The sequence below is a fragment of the Schistocerca americana genome, chromosome 5, assembly GCF_021461395.2.
Source record: "Schistocerca americana isolate TAMUIC-IGC-003095 chromosome 5, iqSchAmer2.1, whole genome shotgun sequence".
In the NCBI taxonomy this organism is placed as follows: domain Eukaryota; kingdom Metazoa; phylum Arthropoda; class Insecta; order Orthoptera; family Acrididae; genus Schistocerca; species Schistocerca americana.
Window position 1 is genome coordinate 246,988,073 of NC_060123.1, and position 24,025 is coordinate 247,012,097.

Below are 24,025 nucleotides of genomic sequence, written 5' to 3' on the forward strand. Positions count from 1 at the left end.
AGCCCCAGGTGTTACCGACGCTGCCTTCCATATTGCCCCACGGCGACGAGCCGCCGCCACCGCCACCGCCGTCGCCGCCTGTTCTCCCGCCGGCGACGCCCGCAGTGGACGCGTCGCTGCAACCGTCGATCGCTTCCCGTGACCAGTTGTCCTCCGACATGGAACTCTTGCCCGCTCCGGACCATATGTCGTCTTCGCCCGTCGGGTGCCCCGGCCCGATGGAGTCGGCCCTTCGGCCCCTCCTGTCTCTCTGCGGGCGCATACACCGCATGTTAGCGTGCACCCTGGAGCAGGTTTTCAGGCGTTTCCTAGCTCCCCGCGGTCCGAATGGCAGGGTGCGGGAGGCACAGCCTCGCCTGTTGTTAGGCTCCCCACCTCGTCGCATACGTCAACATGGGGTCCTCCCCACGGCGGGTGGAAGCCTTATACCACAACCGTACGCCGATTTGCGGGGGAGGAATGTGGTGTCACCGCCAGACACCACACTTGCTAGGTGGTAGCCTTTAAATCGGCCGCGGTCCGGTAGTAAACGTCGGACCCGCGTGTCGCCACTGTCAGTGATTGCAGACCGAGCGCCGCCACACGGCAGGTCTAGAGAGACTTCCTAGCACTCGGCCCAGTTGTACAGCCGACTTTGCTAGCGATGGTTTACTGCCTACTTACGTCCTCATTTGCCGAGACGATAGTTTAGCCTAGCCTTCAGCTACGTCATTTGCTACGACCTAGCAAGGCGCCATTATCAGTTACTATTGATATTGTGAATCATGTACCGTCAAGACCGACGTTCATCATTAATGGATTAAAGTTAAGTATTCCACCAGCTACGTCCGTTTTTCTAAAGTCTAATTTCCTTGTCCTGTTCCAGACCTCACGCCAGCCTGCATGAGCTAAAACGCGTGCCTTTCGGCCTCCTTTAGTAAAACGGTGTTGGCTCTCTTGCCAACCACAACATCTAGTATAATATATTTGTCCAATGTGTATCCGTATATCGTCTGTATTTCTTCTTGGTGTAGCAATTTTAATGTGTATTAACAGGAAAATGGGTCAGTCACCAGGGCTCAGTGCCTGGTAGTGCGGACTTGTCACTGGATGTCACCTTAGTTGCAGATTCATGACGGACATTTCAGCCATTCTGAAGCTACCAAGTAGATTGTTGGTGATGTGACTGTAAAGTGGAAACTCGAAGAAACAACCACAGCTAAACGAAAACCAGATTGATCTCATGTACTGATAGACATGTTGAGCATTGTGGACGTTGGTTGTGAAAATTTGCGGGAGGAGTCACTCGTAGGTTTCCATGCGCTATCAGCAGTGCAGCTAGCACACCGACTATACATGTGGAGTCAAAAAGAATGGAGTACAGTGTTGAGCAGCTCCTGATACGCCACGCATTTCTGTCGTCAGTGCTATGCGACACTTGAGGTGATGTAAAGCGCGACACCATTTAACAGTTGCCTCCTGTTGAGCACTCGTTTTGTACACGTTAGTAGTTAGATTTATTAAGATAAACAAAAAGTTTTTCGTACGGATTTCGGTAAACCTTTGAGATTTTTTTTTCTTTTTGATCCTCACAGAAACATCCAAGATCGAGCTAGGCGGTGCAGTGGCTAACACACTGCACTTGCTTTCGGAAGGACGACGGTACAAACCCGCGTCCGACCGTCCTCATTTAGGTTTTCCTTGATTTACCTAAATCGCTTCAAGCAAATGTCGGGATGGTTCCTTTGAAAGGGCACGACCGACTTCTTCCCCATCCTTCCCTAATCCGATGGGGCCGATGACTTAGCTGTTTGGTCCTCAACCAACCAACCGGGAGCCGTAAACGTTCAAACATCCACGGAATGATTTTAAAGTTAATGAACCATGAAATGTGGTGTAAACCTAGATGGTGAGTGTTTCTGTGCGACGAATTCGTCCTATGTTTGTTTGATGTATTTTAAAGTTAACATTTCTTGCACGTTCGCTATGTGAGTGCTGCCTATTTTTCTGCAAACTGCTTCAACACATACCACTCTATGTTTTATGGCAGCATGCACACTTATCATCTATAAAACGTGGTACATTCTCACATGAGTAACAAAAAGAATAGTTACAAAGATCTTAATGAGGATTTTTTTTACTTCGGTTACACACCATTTAGTAATTGCTGCGTAATAATAATATCTTGGTTCACTCAATGTTCGCTTCTTTTAGTGTAGCTTGGTTTTTCCTGTTCCTAATAATTTACGATTAAACTTTATATCTTTATCTGTCGATTACATATAAATTCGATTATCTTCTTGTAGGTTTTAATGTTGGCTTCAGATAGCAAGGACTTGATTGACATTTGTTGCGGGATTTTATTTTTGATAAAAAACGCTAAAAACTTGTTCCACGCGTAACTATATTTTCTGCATGGAAATGGTACGTAGTTCCTGTTTCCCTGTGAAGTATCGTCACAATCACAGGCTTGTGTGTGGTTAATAGTCAGTCGGAATAAATGCTCTGGAAATGTCCCATGATTAAGCCTTACTCTACTTACTATGGATGTTGCTTTTCGGAGTCCACGAACGTATTTAAACCAAGGTCGTTTCGAAATTCGTGGTTGTATTTGCTCATAGACCCCTCCTTTGTATCGTGAGATCTGCGTCCTTTCTTCCTACCAAGACTGGAATGTCCTCTTCCGAATAAGTTGTCCATATTCCGTATGGAGAAGCTTTATGTCTACTTCTGTCCCGTTGCTCGTGCCTGCTTTCCTAACTGATCTGCTTTTCATTGCATGGGATTCCACAATGGACTTTCACCCATATAAACGTAATTTGTTTCCGCCTTCTGAGACATTTCATAATACCAATCACGAACTTTGAGTAGGTACTCATTGGTGGTTTTTGAGATTTTTGTATTTGATATTGCTTGAAGTAGACTTTTCGAGTCTGATAATATTACACAGGATGTGCATTTCTCACTCGTACACCACCGTATCACCTTCAGCACTGCGATTGTTTCAGCCAGATAGTAACTGCTGATAATTTATATTTTCGGGCCATGTGCAGTTGTGGACTAAATATAAGACATCCTGTGTTATCCTCTCTTGCTGTCTTGGATCCATCTGTGTATGTGGGTTACCCATTGTCCTCTTTCCTCCATTTGTCTTTGCAATTTTGTAATTGCCTACAAGAAGTCAGAATTTCCCTCTGTCGTTTGATTATGAATAGTTATACTGGTAAAGAGCCACAGTGTACTTGTGGCAATAGCTTTGCACTCATCTGCCAAATAATTGTATGCCGAAATGAATTCAATAGGTTTTCCGCTCCGGTTTCGTGGAGAAGGACGGCACAATCGTAAAATGTGATGGATTTGATGCTGTGAGCATTATAATTTCTTTACTATGTATCGTTCCATGAGCATCTTCCTCCTAATATGGAGAAGCATCGCTTGTGCTTCAACCAGGAGTTCAATTGTTGGTGTAGGAGTCATCACTCCTAAGCAGGTACATATACACCGGTACTGCAATCTATCCATTTTTTCTAACGTATTGTTTGTCGCGTACTTGTAGTATATACACCCATAATCAAATCTGGATTTAATGAGGGAGCGATGTAGGAGCAGCAGCACTGAAGAACGCGCTCCCCACGATGTTGTAGTAAGTGGCTGAATGACTTTAAGCATTTGCTCACTGGTTCCGATTAAGGTTTTAATATGTGCCGTCCAAGTAAGCTTGGTGCCCAGTGTGGTTCCTAAGAACCGAATAAGTGCTTGAACTTGTATTACTTTATTGTCTATATGAATTAAGCAATTTCTTGGTATATAACCATTCCCGGTGAATATGACTACTCAAGATTTCTCAGGTGCCATCATCTGGCCGTTTCCACAAAGTTACCTACTCAGGTTCTTTATTGATGATGTAAGATTGTTCATAGCCTCCTGTAAAAGAAGATGGGAAGTAAATACACATATCTCTTCTGCAAACTGTATTATTCTCAGAGGTTGAGTTAATGTTCTTACCGCATCATAGGTATATGTTGCATATAATAGTGGGCTGATTACCGATCCTTGTGGTATGTCATTGTCTACCAAGTGTGGGTCCTTGAATCCAGTATACTCACTAACATATACAGTACGTTCACTAATTAATGACGCCATACCTTCTACAAACGGAGGTGGAGCTCCTAAAAGTGGTAACTTATCTAATAATATACTTGTCTGAATATCAACATATGCTTTTGCAGTATACGAAAATAGTGCCGCTGTGTACTTGCTCTCACCAAAGCCAGCTAACATGACGGAGACTAATATTGAAATGTTGACCATGAAGTTTCTACGTTTACAAAACCCGAATTGCGAGTCAGCTACTAAGGATGAAGTTTCTACCCACCATTCCAAACGCCTTTTTATTATTTTTTCCAATATTTTAGCAATACATGACGACAACTCAATAGGTCTGTAGAAAGTGGCTAATAATTTATCTTTTCTTTTTTTCATATGGGAACTATGATCTGTGTCTTCCATTCTGGTACCATTTCTCGAGGCATCCAAATTCCATTATAGATTTGAAGAAGTAATTCTACAGCATTGTCAGGCATGTTTCGTATCGTGGAATATATATGGTCTGATCCATTCCTGGGGCTGTGTTAGGTCTCTCTTTGATGACTGATGTCAACTCGTCAATACTGAACTGTGTAGTTAGCAGGAGTTTTCCTTTGTCTCCTGATTAGCTTACTGCGAACACTTGGTGAGGTAATAAGGTCATAGAATTATTCTGTTCACTCATATGATTGTATATTATTGACTGCAGGGGCGATATTCCCAAATCTGTTAACCTTCTGCCATAGCTCTGATGATTTAGTATTCTTGGTCAAACTACTACAATATTTTATCCAACTATTCTTTTTAATGGATTTCAGTTTTTTCTTGGTTCTATCTGCTATTTGTTAATAGAGAAAAAAGCTGTCCACGTTAGACTGTGCAACATATTCACATACGCTGCTCTTCTGTCCTCTATTGCTTTACTGCAGTCTTCATTCCACCAGGGATTACCCAGTCGCCTTGCTTTTGTTGATAAAGGTCGTTTTGGGATGGACTCATTTGCTTCATGATATAACTGTTCTGTAGCTGCGTATAGGCCCTCTGTAGAGGATGGTTTTTCCTATTGATTTTACTTCTAGTTCAAGAATTTGACGATATTTGCACCAATCCGCTTTGTTCATGTTCCAAGTCAATTTGTTGGCAATATGTTCTCGGTTACTTTTCTCCCACTGTATGCTCATAGTTACAGGAAAATGATCTGATCCCATGGTAACCTGCAGAACTGACCATGCTGTGATTTGTTTCATATAGGGAGAAGCTAATGTTATTCCCACTGCAGTTGGTCTCATCCACGGTCCTTGGTTTAATGTTACAGATCCATCATTGTATATGATCATGTTATAACTGTCAATGCAAGACATTATAACCGTCAATGCAAGACATTATGTACTAACCTAGCTTATCATTCATATGACATCCCCATGCTGTGTGGTGGGCATTGAAGTCCTCACATAATAGGAAGGGTTTTGGCACATATTGCAGCACTGTGTGCACGTGTTGTTCAAAATTCCTACATGCTGGGGGACGGCATATAGATGCAATTGAGAATTAGCATTTGTTAGTACTTCTACTTCCATTGGTTGAAAGTCAAGGTTAGGTAGTGCCATGGTAATTGGTTTATAGTTGCGTTGTACTAATCAATATGGTTACTCCACCTTTCCCATCCCCTCGATCCGATCTTATTATTCGATATCCTCAACATTTAATAGACATGTTTGGTTTAATCCAGGTTTTACTTATAGTTGCTATAGAGTAGTCATTAGGATAAAGTTAATGAATGAACTACTCTCTAGTAGCATATAAGTATCTGGCCTTCCACTGGAGAACTTTAATATCCGTTACTCTGTTTATAAGAGTAGAGCATAAGTATAACCAATTTCTGTCCTGATGCATATCTGTTTCTTTGATACTATCGAAGCAACCATATTGCATATATTAGCTTGATCTAGACTATCTTTGCTTAATGAGGTAAACTGTGTTATTAGATTTGTTATTCCAGCCACCAACTGTTCGATTATCGCTTTATTCTTATCCTACAATCTTGATATAGTTGCCTTTTGTGGTTCAGAAGTATGTGGTCGTAGCGCATATGGATTCTCTTTAATAGGAGATATTGGTAAATTTATATTTGCAAAAAGAGGACTGGTAGTTGGCGTAGTCTTTATTTGTTTTGGCCTACAGTGATGAACAGTTGTAAATCTGTGCTGAATACTTTTTATGGGTGTTTGGACTCTTTCTCCCAATCCAGTTTACTCCTACCAAGGTTCCCTGCCACAGCAGCACAAGCTCTTTGGTTTACATATTCTTCAGCTTCCTTAAAGGATATATTGCATGTTGCTGACGGTTCCTTGATCTGTTGTTGTTTGAGATATACTGGGCAAGACATCTCTCGAGGTGTGGTTTCCTTTACAGTGGGCGCAGCACAATATATCACTTGTGCACTGAGCTGTCTCATGGTTCCCTCCACATTGATTGCATCGAGTCTGTGACTGACAGTGATTATTGAGATCGCCCTACTAAAGACATTTAAAACACAGCTTCACTAGTAGTATGTACGGTCTAACATTACACTTCACGCCATATAATGTCACATATTCTGGTAGGAACTGCGATGCAAATGTGACCACATACGTTTGCCAGGGTATGTAGTTCGTTGTTTCTAAATTACTTATTCTCTTGATCATTCTGCGCACAAGGGTGACTGTAATTGTAGACTGAATAGCAACTTTCATCTCTGACTCTGTTAATTCGGGATCTACGTTTCTAATAACTCCTTACCGATGTGTTCTGTGGTTTGGTATGTATGCTACCATCTGTTTCTGACGTAGTGGGTTGTCCTCCGCAAACTTATTTGCAGTCTCACTTGTTGATAAATCAATTCGAATTCCGTTTTTCCCCACAACCTTGAGATTTGTGATTTTCTGCTGGTACTCAGGATCTGAGGTACATATGGTAGTATCTTCCCCAAGGCGATGGGGTGGAATTTACCTACATTACCATTACATTCCTCAACAAAGACATAAATAAATAAATGTCGTGTGACTAGGGCCTCCCGTCGGGCAGACAGTTCGCCTGGTGCAAGTCTTTCGATTTGACGCCACTTCGGCGACTTGCGTGTCGATGGGGATGAAATGATGATGATTAGGACAACACAACACCCAGTCCCTGAGCGGAGAAAATCTCCGACCCAGCCGGGAATCGAAGCCGGGCCCTTACGATTGACATTCTGTCACGCTGACCACTCAGTTACCGGAGGCGGACAACAAAGACATAAAATGGACCTACTGCATCACTGAGATGTCTGTTACCTTTGTTTTGATCATATATTACCTATACATTTGTTTGCGAAAGATTTTCCCTTGGTTTATCACTCTTTTCTTGTGCAACTTGAGTGCTAAATGTGTTACCGCCCAGTGCCGTCCTAAAGTCCCCCTTGGGGAAGGGAACTTGACCCTTCATTTAAGTTAAAATTGTCAGACATACCTGTGATGAGCGCTGTTGGATTCTTTTCCTCCTCTGTTATTTGTTACTGGTGTTGCTGAATGGCGACTGGTCGTCTCTTCTCTTTTAGTTCTTCGTCTCGCTCCAGTATTCGTTTTGCTGCAGAACTCGTCGTTTGCTCGATGTCCATACTCATGTTCGGGAGAGCTTCCGCTCCCTGTGATTCCCGGTCGTATAACTCCACGTCGGGGAGGGGGAAGGGAGACCTCCTCCCTCCCCGAATGAGCCACAGTCCATATTTATTGTTTGATCGTGCTGTATTTATTTAACACATTCGACGTGTATGTATCCTAATCACTTTTCCCTGCTTCTTTCGCAAAAAATAATAACAATTGGGAGATTAACTATTGCAGTCCTATTTACTCGGTTGCTAACCGAAGATTCTCTTAGTTTGGTAAAATCGTCGTTGAGATAGCAAAACCTCCTATCTCATAAATACGTGTTTGCAGGAGACTAAGTCAAGTTTCTCATAAATACAATTTAATTGATACAAGTCATACTACTTTAAAGTGGTGTTGAGCCATAAACTAAAGTAACAATATCGACTGCTCATAGTGTTTAGCAGTTTTATGCTATTTATTACCTTATTTAACAAGATACGAAGTTTTCACAAAAAGTTGTTAACATACCACAAGTTGTAAGTTTTTGCATTCAAATAGCTTTTCATGTTACAAACAGAACCGACCAGACAAATATATAAACCTTAAATTGAATTCTTTTCGTACAAAATAATACTTACGAAAAAAATTCTTTCTGTTGTTCCCATAATTTGATTGACATTATTTGTAAAGAAAACCTACATAAAAACGATCCTAATCTCTTGGAATAACTGATTTTAGCCCATTAAATCATGATTATTTTGTGGTAGAGTTTATAGTCTTTTTTATATTCCTGATTACTGTATTATGGCGTCTTGGGAGTAATTTCCAATCCTCTTCCAGTTTCAGTTATATCCACAGATGGACCATACATCAGACCTAATATGTCTGGAACAAACTGATCCCTTACTTTATTCTTGAGATGAACTGATTTGTAGAGCAGAATGTGAGAGAAGTCTTTCTGGAAATGGAAAAAAGAACACATTGACACCGGTGTGTCAGACCCACCATACATGCTCCGGACACTGCGAGAGGGCTGTACAAGCAATGATCACACGCACGGCACAGCGGACACACCAGGAACCGCGGTGTTGGCCGTCGAATGGCGCTAGCTGCGCAGCATTTGTGCACCGCCGCCGTCAGTGTCAGCCAGTTTGCCGTGGCATACGGAGCTCCATCGCAGTCTTTAACACTGGTAGCATGCCGCGACAGCGTGGACGTGAACCGTATGTGCAGTTGACGGACTTTGAGCGAGGGCGTATAGTGGGCACGCGGGAGGCCGGGTGGACGTACCGCCGAATTGCTCAACACGTGGGGCGTGAGATATTCACAGTACATCGATGTTGTCGCCAGTGGTCGGCAGAAGGTGCACGTGCCCGTCGACCTGGGACCAGACCGCAGCGACGCACGGATGCACGCCAAGACCGTAGGATCCTACGCAGTGCCGTAGGGGACCGCACCGCCACTTCCCAGCAAATTAGGGACACTGTTGCTCCTGGGGTATCGGCGAGGACCATTCGCAACCGTCTCCATGAAGCTGGGCTACGGTCCCGCACACCGTTAGGCCGTCTTCCGCTCACGCCCCAACATCGTGCAGCCTGCCTCCAGTGGTGTCGCGACAGGCGTGAATGGAGGGACGAATGGAGACGTGTCGTCTTCAGCGATGAGAGTCGCTTCTTCCTTGGTGCCAATGATGGTCGTATGCGTGTTTGGCGCCGTGCAGGTGAGCGCCACAATCAGGACTGCATACGACCGAGGCACACAGGGCCAACACCTGGCATCATGGTGTGGGGAGCGATCTCCTACACTGGCCGTACACCACTGGTGATCGTCGAGGGGACACTGAATAGTGCACGGTACATCCAAACCGTCATCGAACCCATCGTTCTACCATTCCTAGACCGGCAAGGGAACTTGCTGTTCCAACAGGACAATGCACGTTCGCATGTATCCCGTGCCACCCAACGTGCTCTAGAAGGTGTAAGTCAACTACCCTGGCCAGCAAGATCTCCGGATCTGTCCCCCATTGAGCATGTTTGGGACTGGATGAAGCGTCGTCTCACGCGGTCTGCACGTCCAGCACGAACGCTGGTCCAACTGAGGCGCCAGGTGGAAATGGCATGGCAAGCCGTTCCACAGGACTACATCCAGCATCTCTACGATCGTCTCCATGGGAAAATAACAGCCTGCATTGCTGCGAAAGGTGGATATACACTGTACTAGTGCCGACATTGTGCATGCTCTGTTGCCTGTGTCTATGTGCCTGTGGTTCTGTCAGCGTGATTATGTGATTTATCTGACCCCAGGAATGTGTCAATAAATTTTCCCCTTCCTGGGACAATGAATTCACGGTGTTCTTATTTCAATTTCCAGGAGTGTACTTTACTTATACTGCTCATGTTTGCCATACCTTCTTGCTTCATCACGACAACGTAATTAGCTGTAGAACAGACCCCTTGTTTCTCTTTTTGCTTTCAGTTTTTTAATGCACACTAACGCACTCCATTTCAGGATATCCTGTAAGTAAATATTTTTGAATGATTGTCGTACCTCTTGCTATGCTGTAATGTTGTAACACATTTCAGAAAATCACAGTTAGATTATGTGAATGACAGCCATCACAAAAAGTATTTTAGTTTCACTTCTACCATAATCTTTCATTTCTGTGTCTTAAAAATCTGTAGTAACATACCACTGCACCATCCTCTAGATTGTAAACAGTAAAATTGCGACATGCCAGCTTCTTTTTGTAGTAAAGACAACTGACCAGGGTTCCAGACACTAACTTCACTGCTTGTACATTCAAGGCAAATACACGACACTTTCCTGCTTCGGCTACCTTTTTATCATTTGACTTCTTCTGTCTTGCCCTCCCTGTCTTCATCTAGTGACCATTATACTGACTCTCTGTAATGTTATGTCATGTGCAAGAAAAACAGAGATCACATTCATCTTTCTTCAGACGATATAAAGCAATGTCAAGTTCTTTTATTTCTTTTACAAATGAATCTTTTCCAGCAATTGGTTCAATATTATTAATAATCCCATCACTTTTGAACGCTCTCTGCAGTTCACTAAATTACGGAAAATGTGACTCCAAATAAAATTTGTAAGGATATGCTTCGTGATAATGGGATGGCATCTTGGGAATTTTGTGTAAAAATTTACGTACCTTTTCATTCAGTGGATTACCTTCCTCGTTCTGTTTCTTTTCTGTTTTGAAATCAGTAGCCTCTTTTCTCTGATTAATCCAACTACTGACTGACCTTGTACCAATCCTAATGTTGAAAAGGTCATTTCTTTGTATACAGGTAATACATCATATTGTGGTTTTGTGCTCACGATGACATTTTCTTCTCGTTTCCTCTACTTTGGTTTCCTGAATGGGAAATTTCAGGTAATTATAGGGCCAGCTTCAATATTCAATTTTGTTTTGATTCGTAATTATTTACCTGCATTAGAGTTTTCTATAGAACCAAGAGAAACTTCGAGAAAATTTCCATATTCGATGTTAAATTTGTATTTTGTGTATGACTGGGCCACTTTGTATGATTATTATAGAACTGTAGCATAATATTACTACCAGCATGCACAGAGAAGTATCTGCAAAATTAAAGCTAAGCTTTGATACTATAACATATAATAAGATGGGGAAAGAATCACACAATTCAAATCCAAGCTAACCTTATCTTTGTTGTTAAAAGTTGTTTTGTAATAGGCCTACACTTGATTGTTTTCTTACTGAAAATAGCATACTTCGTTGTTTGTGTACTTACCATTTTTGGACAGTGTGTTTTATCTTCTGCACATATTACTTGAACAATTAATAACTTATTGCATATAAATCACTAAACTATAACTCTGTTAAATTACTCAGGAAACTCTAAATCATTAGTATGTCGCCACAAGAGAGAAAGAAGCAGGGTAAATTTCTAAGCAGAAACATCTTCTGATACGACGTCTCACCTCTTAAGATCGTCTTATAAGATATGAGATTTCATACTTTCTACAGAAGAGCTAAGCTTACCTGTATTGAGATATGGGCTTTTTCATCTCATGTGGAACACATTTCTTAACATACAGAAACATTTAACTCAAAACCGTCAATTTTTGAGTTCCGCTATACTGCTATCTCAACAACAAAATGCAGTATAGAGTGTGTGGACACGGTGAAATATGTTTTTGCTAGAGCGATGAAACTAACTTAAAAGTCGAAAGGAGAAGTAAAGTTATGTACAATAAATTCTAATATGGCATTCTGTTGAATGGAAGGTTTATAGGTGTGAACTATCTAATAATATCAAATATGTGTTACACTGTGAACAGATAAAGTATTTGTACAATTAATAGACCCATCACTGAACATGGGCAATAGATAACCAACATTGTGCAAAGCACAAGAGCACAATAAAACATGTCTTTCCTTTTGTTATGAAATGTAAACATCAAATCTAAGGTTTTATTCTGTAATATAAATCGTGCTATGATTTTTTATAATATAAGCGATATGCTGCTATGTTAGTACATTGAACAGAATCAGCATTAAACATGGGAATTTGATGATAAACACTGTGTACAATACAAAAGTACAGTATCATATTTTTTGGTAGAATTATAAAACTGAGCCGCGCGGGATTAGCCGAGCGGTTTGGGGCGCTGCAGTCATGGACTGTGCGGCTGGTCCCGGCGGAGGTTCGAGTCCTCCCTCGGGCATGGGTGTGTGTGTTTTTCCTTCGGATAATTTAGGTTAAGTAGTGCGTAAGCTTATAGACTGATGACCTTAGCAGTTGAGTCCCATAAGATTTCACACACATTTGAACATTTTTATAAAACTGAGTTTGAACAACGAATCTGAAGTTGCGTTATACATTATAACCGTAGCGGTCGCGTGGTTCCAGACTGAAGCGCCTAGAACTGCTCCGCTACCCCGGCCCGCAAAATATGCATCAAACGAAAAAACCACAAAGAACGAAATTCATCCAGCTTGAAGGGGGAAACCAGATGGCGCTATGGTTGGCCCGCTAGATGGCGCTGCCATAGGTCAAACGGATATCAACAGCGTTTTTTTAAACAGGAACCCACATTTTTATTACATATTCGTGTAGTATGTAAAGAAATATGAATGTTTTAGTTGGACCACTTTTTTCGCTTTGTGATAGATGGCGCTGCAATAGTCACAAACGTATAAGTAAGTGGTATCACATAACATTCCTCTCAAGTACTTGGTATCACGTAACATTCCTTCAGTGCGGACAGTATTTGCTTCGTGATACATTACCCGTGTTAAAATGGACCGTTTACCAATTGCAGAAAAGGTCGATATCATGTTGACGCATGGCTATTGTGATCAAAACGCCCAACGGGCGTGTGCTATGCATGCTGATTTCCTACGTAGTGTTCTACCGATGTTACTACAAGATGTTTCACTGGATAACAGAATGGCGATGTACTTCCAACATGATGGATGTCCGGCACATAGCTCGTGTGCGGTTGAAGCGGTATTGAATAGCATATTTCATGACAGGTGGGTTGGTCGTCGAAGCGCCATACCATAGCCCGCACGTTCACCGAATCTGACATCCCCGGATTTCTTTCTGTGGGGAACGTTGAAGGATATTTGCTATCGTGATCCACCGACAACGCCTGACAACATGCGTCAGTGCATTGCCAATGCATGTGCGAACATTACGGAAGGCGAACTACTCGCTGTTGACAGGAATGTCGTTACACGTATTGCCAAATGCGGACATCATTTTGAGCATTTATTGCATTAATGTGGTATTGACAGGTAATCACGCTGTAACAGCATGCGTACTCAGAAATGATATGTTCACAAAGGTACATGTATCACATTGGAGCAACCGAAATAAAATATTCAAACGTACCTACGTTTTGTATTTTAATTTAAAAAACCTACCTGTTAACAGCTGTTCATCTAAAATTGTGAGCCATATGTTTGTGAGTATTACAGTGCCATCTATCACATAGCGAAACAAGTGGTCCAACTAAAACATTCATATTTCTTTACGTACTACACGAATATGTAATAAAAATGGGGGTTCCTATTTTTAAAAAAATAAAAAAACGCAGTTTATATCCGTTTGACCTATGGCAGCGCCATCTAGCGGGCCAACCATAGCGCCATCTGGTTTCCCCTTCAAGCTAGGCAAGTTTCGTCTTGTAATTTTTTCGTCTGACACTTATTTCGTGAGATATTTGGCCCCGTCACGATGAATGGACCACCCAGTATATATCATTGAAGTGTACAGGGACTGAGGGCAGGGCTAAGGAGTGGGCAACTAAGAAAGTTGGTTTGAAATGTAAACAGAAAAATTAGAGAGGAATATAATTTTCCGTATTTTGTTGCAGCGCGAAATAAAGTACCTGGTGCAGCCATGTAAAAATTCAGACATCTTCGCTGGAAAGGCAAGAAGCAACGAAAGCGGGCAAGCCCTAAGAGCAGGGCGGAATTTCAGCAAGAGAAGTCTGCTGATTTTACAAGTATTACGGGCGCACCTCAAACGATTACCTTACACGATAGCCAATTTGGGCAGGCCGCCATGTTACGAACGCAGCGAAAAGAAGGAGCAGCGATGACTCAGATGTCCTGTTTTCCCCATGCTCAGCCCACAGCGATGTTATAAGTTGGGGCAAAGAAACCAGCACTGCAGCATAACGAGCACGTGCCAGTCCCTTACAAACAGCCATTACTGGCCATTAAAATTGCTACACCACGAAGATGACGTGCTACAGACGCGATATTTAGCCGGCAGGTAGAAGATACTGTGATATGCAAATGATTAGCTTTTCAGAGCATTGACACGAGTTTGGCGTCGGTGGCGACACCTACAACGTGCTGACGCGAGGAAAGTTTCCAACCGATTTCTCATACACAAACAGCAGTTGACCGGCGTTGCCTGGTGAAACGTCGTTGTCATGCCTCGTGTAAGGAGGAGAAATGCGTACCATCACGTTTCCGACTTTGATAAAGGTCGGATTGTAGCCTATCGCGATTGCGGTTTATCATATCGCGACATTGCTGCCCGCGTTGGTCGAGAGCCAATGACTGTAAGCAGAATATGTAATCGGTGGGTTCAGGAGGGTAATACGGAACGCCGTGATGGATCCCAACGGCCTCGTATCACTAGCAGTCGAAATGACAGGCATCTTATCCGCATGGCTGCAACGGATCGTGCAGCCACGTCTCGAACCCTGAGTCAACAGATGGGGACGTTTGCAAGACAACAACCATCTGCACGAACAGTTCGACGACATGTGCAGCAGCATGGACTATCAGCTCGGAGACCGTGGCTGCGATTACCCTTGAAACTGCGTCACAGACAGGAGCGTCTACGATGATGTACTCAACGACGAGCCTGGGTGCACGAATGGCGAAACGTCATTTTTTCGGATGAATTCAGTTTGTGTTTACAGCATCGTGATGGTCGCATCCGTGTTTGGCGACATGGCGGTGAATGCACATTGGAAGCGTGTATTCGTCATCGCCATACTGGCGTATCACCCGGCGTGATGGTATGGGGTGCCATTGGTTACACGTCTCGGTCACCTCTTGTTCACAGTGACAGCACTTTGAACAGTGGACATTACATTTCAGATGTGTTACGACACGTGGCTCTACCCTTCATTCGATCGCTGCAAAACCTTACATTTCAGCAGGATAATGCACGACCGCATGTTGCAGGTCCTGTACGGGCCTTTCTGTATACAGAAAATTTTTGGCTGCTGCCCTGATCAGCACATTCTCCAAATCTCTCACCAATTGAAAACGTCTGGTCAATGGTGGCCGAGCAACTGGCTCGACACAATACGCCAGTCACTACTCTTGATGAACTGTGGTATCGTATTGAAGCTGCATGGGCAGCTGTACGTGTACACGCCATCCAAGCTATGTTTGACTCAATGCCCAGGCGTATGAAGGCCTCTATTACGGCCAGTGGTGGTTGTTCTGGGTACAGATTTCTCAGGATCTATGCACCCAAATTGCGTGGAAATGTCATCGCACGTCAGTTCTAGTATAATATATTTGTCCAATGAATACCCATCTATCATCTGCATTTCTTCTTGGTGTAGCGATTTTAATGGCCAGTAGTGTATTTCTCAATGCAGTTTCCTCTGTTCACCTCCTGCTTCTGTGGGCTGACTCGGCTGCTGCTGGCTCTTCTTCTGACTGGACGCCACAGCGCGACCTCACACATTTGACGCAGGGCTGCTGGCTGTCCTTAGCGGCCTCGTGCTCTCCGTGCCATCACCGCAACGCCCACACGGACTGTGTGCTGAGATTGGGGCATTCTCGGCAGGAATACACTGCTTCTGCGTCGATGCTGCAGGCAGCCTGGAATGTCATTGCAACATTGTTGAACAATAAACGATTGGTTTTTCAACACGGTTTTACTAACGCACTCGGGCGTCAGACAGGCATCATCTCACCAAACCACTATTCACTCATATCCTGTGGTACTGGTCCTCACTATTCTTACAAGGGGAGGCCTCGACGTTTGGACCGCGGATTTAGTTCAAACTTATTACGCTCGTAGTATTCCATTAGGACAACAAGATGTGTAAGTAGTAGCGTGTACTTCTCAAGCGTTATTGAGAAAATCGCAAGATAGTTTCGGTCGTCAAATATATACCTGTGCGTGGCCGTTTTTGCCAGGAAGCGGCGGCAGCCGAGTGGGTAGCGTTCAAGCCCCGTAATCGCTGGATCGAGTCCCTTTCGTAACTTTTTTTATTTTTAACACAGTCATTTTCTTTACTATTTATATTACAATTGATATAATGGGAAAAATATGTGTAATCGGATGAACTTTTATTAAATTTACAATGTTATTTGGCAGTCTACAAATTTTTAATATCACAAATAATATTATATTCATAACTATCGACTAGTATCACTTTATGCGTTTGGTCGTTTACTAGTCGATAGTTATTAATATTATATTATTTGTGGTAATAAAAATTTGTAGACTGCTAAATAACATTGTAAATTTAATAAAAGTTCATCCGATTACACGTATTTTTCCCATTATATCAATTGTAATGTAAATAGTAAAGAAAACGACTGTGTTAGAAATTAAAAAAACTAACGACCGGGTGTCGATCCAGCGATTACGAGGCTTGAACGCTACCCACTCGGGTGCCGCCGCTTCATGGTAAAAACGGCCACGCACAGGTATATATTTGACGACCGAAATTATCTAGCGATTTTCTCAATAACGCTTAAGAAGTACGCGCTACTGCTTACACATTTTGTTGTCCTCATGGAGCACTACGAGTGTACGAAGTCTGAAGTAAATCCGCGTTCCAAACGTCGTGGCCTCCCCTTGTTAGACCTATTTTCAACTATCAGCCAAAACAACGTCCGAATCCAGGGTGTTACAATTTCGTGTATACTAAACACGATGTGCACCTAAGGAAGGTGAACAGACCGTCAACTTCTTGGAGGAACCGACAGGAGTGAGGGTATAGGAGCAGAAGATTGCATCTTGTTAGGTAAGAGGCAGAAGGCAAAGGAAGAAACAAGTCTGGAATCCACATTCTGCCAGCAACATCCAGAAACACAGGTGATTTTCTTCCCATGTTTCCTATTCACGGCTTGCTGCAGCCAATGCTCCGAAAGTATATCTCGTCAGCAGTCTCCAAGCTGTGAGAAGTATACTACCTGCAACATAGACACTTTCTGGAGGACAAGTCGGGGTACCGCTTCTTTGAGCTTATGTCTGCTCTGAGCATCCGAGAGAGAAAGCTCAAAATCACTATTAAAACATTTGCTAATACTTGCAAAGGAAAGTGAGTGTCAAATAAAATGAAAAATTTTTGGTCCGTGATAGGAACGTAAATTTACGATGATATTTTAAGCGATAATTTCGGGGCAGAGTGATTTGCATTGGGCTTGAGATGGGATTTTTTGTCTGTGCAGACCAGGCTTCGTCGACCCACAGAGCGGTGGAGCAGTGTGGTGAGGTGTAGGACTGCGATGACGGTGTGGGGAAATCAGTCTGTGGTGGTTGAACGAGGCGTCACCTGCCTTGCGGTGAGTGCCTCAGAAATCGATGGTACAACACGGCGACACTGTGTGTGGCGGCCATGGGGACACATAACACAATAAAAAAGGTATAATTTAGAAGGAGCTTTCTCCAATCAGGCAACGTCCTTGCCGCAGTGGTTACACCGGTTCCCGTGAGATCACCGAAGTTAAGCGCTGTCGGGCGTGGCCGGCACTTGGATGGGTGACCATCCAGGACGCCATGCGCTGTTGCCGTTTTGCGGGGTGCACTCAGCCTCGTGATGCCAATTGAGGAGCTACTCGACCGAATAGCAGCGGCTTCGGTCAAGAATACCGTCATAACGACCGGGAGAGTGGTGTGCTGACCCCACGCCCCTCCTATCTGCATCCTCCACTGAGGATGACACGGAGGTCGGATGGTCCCGGTAGGCCACTCGTGGCCTGAAAAAAGAGTGCTTTTTTCCCCACTGAAGTTACAAAGTTATTCGACTTCTAGTCAAAATTTCTGAGACAGTTTAAAAGAATTTGTCTTGGAAATTGAGATTATGTTGAGAGTTATTTGCTCCAACTCGATCGTTTGTTCATAAGCATTAAAATATTTATCTGCTTTTTAACTCAAAAGTGAAAGTACTGTCCTCTGTTATAAAAGGTTGAACTGAAACTACAATTCCAGTGCCTTTACATAAAGACAAAACTAACTGTCGTTCACTATGCACGAAATTAAATCAAAACTGTTGCTCAAATCCATTACCAAAATCAAACAGTGCAATAAAAAAAAAATTGAAACACTGAAATTACGTAGCAACACTATGAAATACACGCAGTAGTTAATTGGCCCATTAAAAATCTGAATTCCAAATAAAATGCTTAGAATTTGCGCAGTGGAAGCGTGAGATGAGAAACGAAAGAACCAACAAAATATAAAAAGAATCTCACCTGAAAAATTACAGCACAATCAGCAGCAAAAGCACAGCATGAAGAAATCGCGCCAGCTAGAACATGCTAAAGTAAAACTAAACTACTAGGAGAAAGATTGGGATGATTTTCTCATACTAAAGAAAAAAGCCTTCTTACTTGAAATGACAATATTAATCCGTTTATTATAATGAAAATGCTTATTCCACAAGAACATAAACTCACAGGAAACCAAAAACTTTACTTTCTTTACATAAATCTTACGATTATGCAAATTGAGATTCATTAAACTGAAATGACCTAAACTGAGGTGCGGAGGTGGACTATTTTGTTGTAAGAATCGCTAATATTTTCAGAACGCACCAGAAAAAATTATTATTTTAAAACTTGATGCAAATCCATTCTCTCTATTCCATAAATGCTGCGTCTGTAAGACCCTCCATCAGATCAATAATTCCTGACAACTGTCTTCAGCAAAATCCTCCTCCAATATGCAATACATTGAAAGTTACTCCATGTCCAATAGTCGACTACTCTCCACTCTACACCTGAGCCAAAGATACTCAAATATAGAGATACTACTATCATTGCCATAAGTCAGCTATTCCACAGATGCCACACGCGACTGCTTCACTCTCATAACACGAAATTTTCGCACATTCTGAAACTATCTGCAAATAACTGTCCAGTCCACCTATATAAAGTGAAAGTAATGTGAAAGACGTTTTATTCATTGCATTTCAAATAATAGCAACATTAAAATGCAGGCCTAGCTTTTGTTGCAGGATTCATTATTAATAACACGTATTACCCAGATGCATTACAGAGTGAATATTTTCTCTTATAAGGCTCAGGGTCCTGACAGAACAACAAAATACATGGACTGGATAGAAAGTAGTGGCAATACGCTTATATTTCATATCAGACGTTGCTGACAGACGTTCACCGTTTTTCGTGCCCTACATCTCGATCACCTTCCCCCGCAGAGATGGAAGACGTCGTACACTGTCAGCGTAGCCATCTCTGTCGATGTCTTACAAGGACCTTTTTATGGCAAGGACAATGTCTTCTTTTGTGTTGCTTCAATTTGGCAAACAGCAAACAGTTCGTAATGGCACGGACTCACATCGGGTGAATACGGTGGATTTTCTAGTGTCACCCACCCCCACATACGCAGGAGCTCCTGCACGGGGTTCACCATGTAGCGTCGTGCGTTGTCATGAAGGATGATGGAATGTAGCGCCAGAAGGAAACACTATTGTGCGGTCCGACAACGTGCCACTCCAATCTTGATACCCGCATGTTGTTCGTGTATCGTAAACAGACCGTTAAGGCACTCTAACTGGCCTTCCGTACTTTCAGACAGTACACACAGCAACAAATTGAAACCAAGCCTTCGCTGCTCACTGCGGTACTTCAGCCCACGTTCTGCTATCAGCTGCAGATAGCAGGCGTGTCGTATGAAGCCCATCCTTCTTGTTACAGCTCTGCTGCCATTACTTTTTACCCAAATCATAGCATTAAATTCACTGTCGAAATGATGAAGGCGCTGGTGTTGGCACCTGATTTGAGATTCTATTCCTCGACAGTGCAAGCAAACATTATGGTCCAAAAAAATAGTTGCCCTTGAGGAAATAATATTTGGCTAGTACCTTACATATAATATATATTCTGTCCACAGTCAAGAAGAAAACTGAATACCAACTTAATTATGCAATATGATACCGGTAAATTTATGTAATCGTTTAACAAAATAGTTCACAGTTCATCCAGTTATTAGATAAGAGTGTGAATCCCACTATTAAAGAACACTTAAAATAATATGACGTTCTACTTAGTGAACTGGTGATTTACACTGCCGTTATGCTCTTGCCTGTGGGGCAGTCTTTGGACACAATGCTTGGTTTTCCACGGTGATACTAGAATAACTGCTTCACGCTCTCAGTATTTTCTACACTTAAGTGTCTTTAACGCCAAACAAATGAAAACAGGAGCAGGAATATTAAGACCGTCACCTTATCTCTTAGTTTATGAAATCTTATTATCCCTTAGTTCCTAATTTCTAAATAAATAAACGTGAAGTGTTGTAAACTCTAATCCTTTGCCTAATTCAACTATAAATGTAATAAATTTTTCTCTACGATCTACAACCATAGCTTTGGCATCGACTGCCTGTAAGATGTGTATATATAATACAGGAACAACTAACCAGTGCTGTGTTCGTCATATATCTTAAGAAAAGTTAGTGGGTTTGCTCCAAGCTTAAGGTTACTGTTGCAAAATTCTTTTTCACTGTTAGGTAAATGGCTATTCAACCTACCTTAAGACCTAGTTCCTTGCTTCTTAAATATAACTTCACGAGTTACTGCTCAGTTATAAAAATAAGTCCATTGACTAGCCAGTGAAACATGTGGACAGCTTAGTTAACTGTCCTATAGCTATTTCATGGAGTACGCAAATGTGGGCAGTAAAACACAAAACCCTATTCTAGTGTGCAGGTGCAGTGCTTCACTTACAAAATTCTAGTGTCCTGATATGGTACAGTGAATCACTTTTAGAAATATGTACTTCACACACTAAGGAGATCAGTATGAGTATACAATAAGGCATGATTCAGTATTGTATACAAATTTAACGACGTCATGGGTCATCTTTTTAGGGTCGACCATGAATCAAAGTGTTTTTCAGTGGATCTCACAATAGAATATAGCTTAACAATTCCTTCTACAGCTTCACTTGTACACTGTAAGACAGAATTAAAATATGAATGAATGGTACACTAAGTGACACTCATTCATGTGGCACTTGAGAAGACAAGATATGTCTGTCAGTCACACAAAACACAAGATTTTTGTATTTCAGCTTAATTTCACACATGAGCCCATATGAATGATCGCACTTGTAGCATAATTATGTTTTGTGTTTTTTAAAAGAATGTTTATTATCTACAAAGTTGATGCTGATCATAGACCTAAGTTCACTTGCAGTACCCATACTAGAAACAAAAATAGGAGAGAAGAAGCAAAGCTAGGCAGCATTACTGTCATGCTATAGGTCTGATGAGGCTGGTCATTGATATGTGAAACATCATGATCCAAGCTAATTTGGCTGTCCACATGGTCCATTAGCTGGGTTAGCAATCGGCTGATGCATATCAGCGAAGTTGGGGAGCGTCAATCATTTTGTGTAGTGATGCACTGCAGTTGGTAACCTTCATACGTTCATCAAGGGTGGGTTCAAAACTAGGTTCAAACGCACTCTGACTGAGATAAAGTTTAAACACATGTGTGGCCCTATAATCCTAGGAATGGTTAAATGACTGACTGCTGTATTTGAATGGGGAATAGAACAGCTTAGGTGGAGCGCAGCATCTACTTGCAAGATTCACGTGACACTAGGTCAGAGAATGTCCAGCTGTGGCTCCCTGGTTAACACATCAACACAGCAGGATCTGTCCCTCAGGAGAGGAGACACATAATGGATGACCATTCGTAAGTATCAGGCAGCAAATCTGGAGGGGAAGGGAGAAGTAACAGTCGCATGGGGTTCTATGTGCACGACCCGCACGCCCACACACTTAGGCAGGAGAAGGGAAAAGATGCCAATGGAAATAGAAGGGATTTGACCATGACCATTTCGTAATTTTTTTAAAACAAATCGAGAATATTGGGCCCTATTTCCGATTATTTTGCTCCATTTAAAACTGATATCATTGTCTCATGGTGGGACAGACAGGACAAGGCTGGTTGGTCTCTCCAAGGCTAGCGCATCTAGCGAACAGAATGGTGCTGCTATACGAGCACGCTTATCAATGCGGTGTGCGGTAGGATGAATGCCCAGCCATTGGCAGGAACACTGCATGCTGTTTCTTAACACAGACTTCTTTGTCCTACATCTTGCGTAATAAAACAATTGCGACAAAGGGGGTTCTCCAATGAATGTTACATAGCATTCAAAAACATTCTGAGAACTACAGCTGTAAGTTGCGCAAATTCAGAACCATGTTAATGTGTGGTCTCTGATTACGATTTATTACATGTCCAAAAGAACAGCCACCACATATACAGGGTGACCATCTTAGTCCATAATGGGGAATAACTTGGGACAGAGATGAGATACAGCAAAATGTTTTAGACAGAAGTTGTAGATGACAAAGAGGGTCATGCATTGATACTAATGGCTGTCACCTTGAACGTGATTCTCAAGGTGTTTTGGAGGTTGAAGTGATTTTTCAAAAGGAGAAACCTAATATTTGATTTAAGATTTGAAAGGGGCGTCAAATTTTACATATAAAATGATACATTATTCAAGGTCGTGACACGGTTCAATGAAAGTCAAATGAGCAAACGCATTTTTATTTCTAGTAGGGATTAACTCGGAGTTAAAGAGGGATGCAGAAAAATACAATGTTAGATAGAAATTGGAAGGGACATCCCAAGGAATGAGAGGCAAGGGGACTCACTCAGTGAATTGAATATCAATGATGTACGTTTTATTTATGTTTGTTCTATCTTGAAAATGTCAAAATAATATTTATACAATGTGATGTATTTATTTTTGTCAATAAACACGTTAATTAAAACTTAAAGTTCAAAACTGTCTTTACTTTTTCCCAATCCAAAGTCACAAATAGGGGTTTCCACAAAGCAAAACCCAACCACCTCTGAGATCATGGTTATTGGTAATGATATGTGACCCCTTATGCTCTATCCTGTTTGTGTCCAACATTTTATTTTGCTGTACCCTTCCTCTCTTCCGAGTTATCCCTACTAGAACTGAATACGTATTTGCTTATTTGACCTTCATTTAACCTTTCCACGACCTTGAATAATGTATCATTTCATACATAAAATTTGGTGTTCTTTTTAAATATTAAATCAAATATCAGGATTGTCATCTAAAAAGAAAACACTTTACCTCAAAATCAACCTGAAAATCACGTTCAAGATCATGGCCACTAGAAGCAATGCGTGGACCTCTTTGTCACCTACAATTTTTATCTGAAACATTTTGCTGTATCTCATCTGTATCGTTAATAATTCCCCATTATGGATTAAAATGGTCCACCCTGTATATAATTAAGGTGAGGATGGCCAATGACCTCTTCAGTGCGGATGCTCAGCGGGCTCTAACTCTTATGAAAATAGGCAGAATAGTGTGACTAATAATGGGCAATTGGCACTACATTAGTAGTGTTTGGATACGTTGACAATTTGGGTCTGACCGGATGTGTACCAGGGTAATCCGCGCAGTTGCAATGACCATTGTGTCCGGATGGTTCAAATGGCCCTGAGCACTATGGGACTAAACTTTTGAGGTCATCAGTCCCCTAGAACTTAGAACTACTTAAACCTAACTGACCTAAGGACATCACACACATCCATGCCCGAGGCAGGATTCGAACCTGCGACCGTAGCGGTCG

At 42.1% G+C, this 24,025-nt stretch overlaps 1 pseudogene; it reads left to right on the forward strand.

Annotated features, from left to right (window-relative positions):
• The first annotated feature begins 17,825 nt into the window (after positions 1–17,825).
• On the forward strand, positions 17,826–17,943 carry LOC124617100 (annotated as a pseudogene).
• The last annotated feature ends 6,082 nt before the right edge of the window (positions 17,944–24,025 follow it).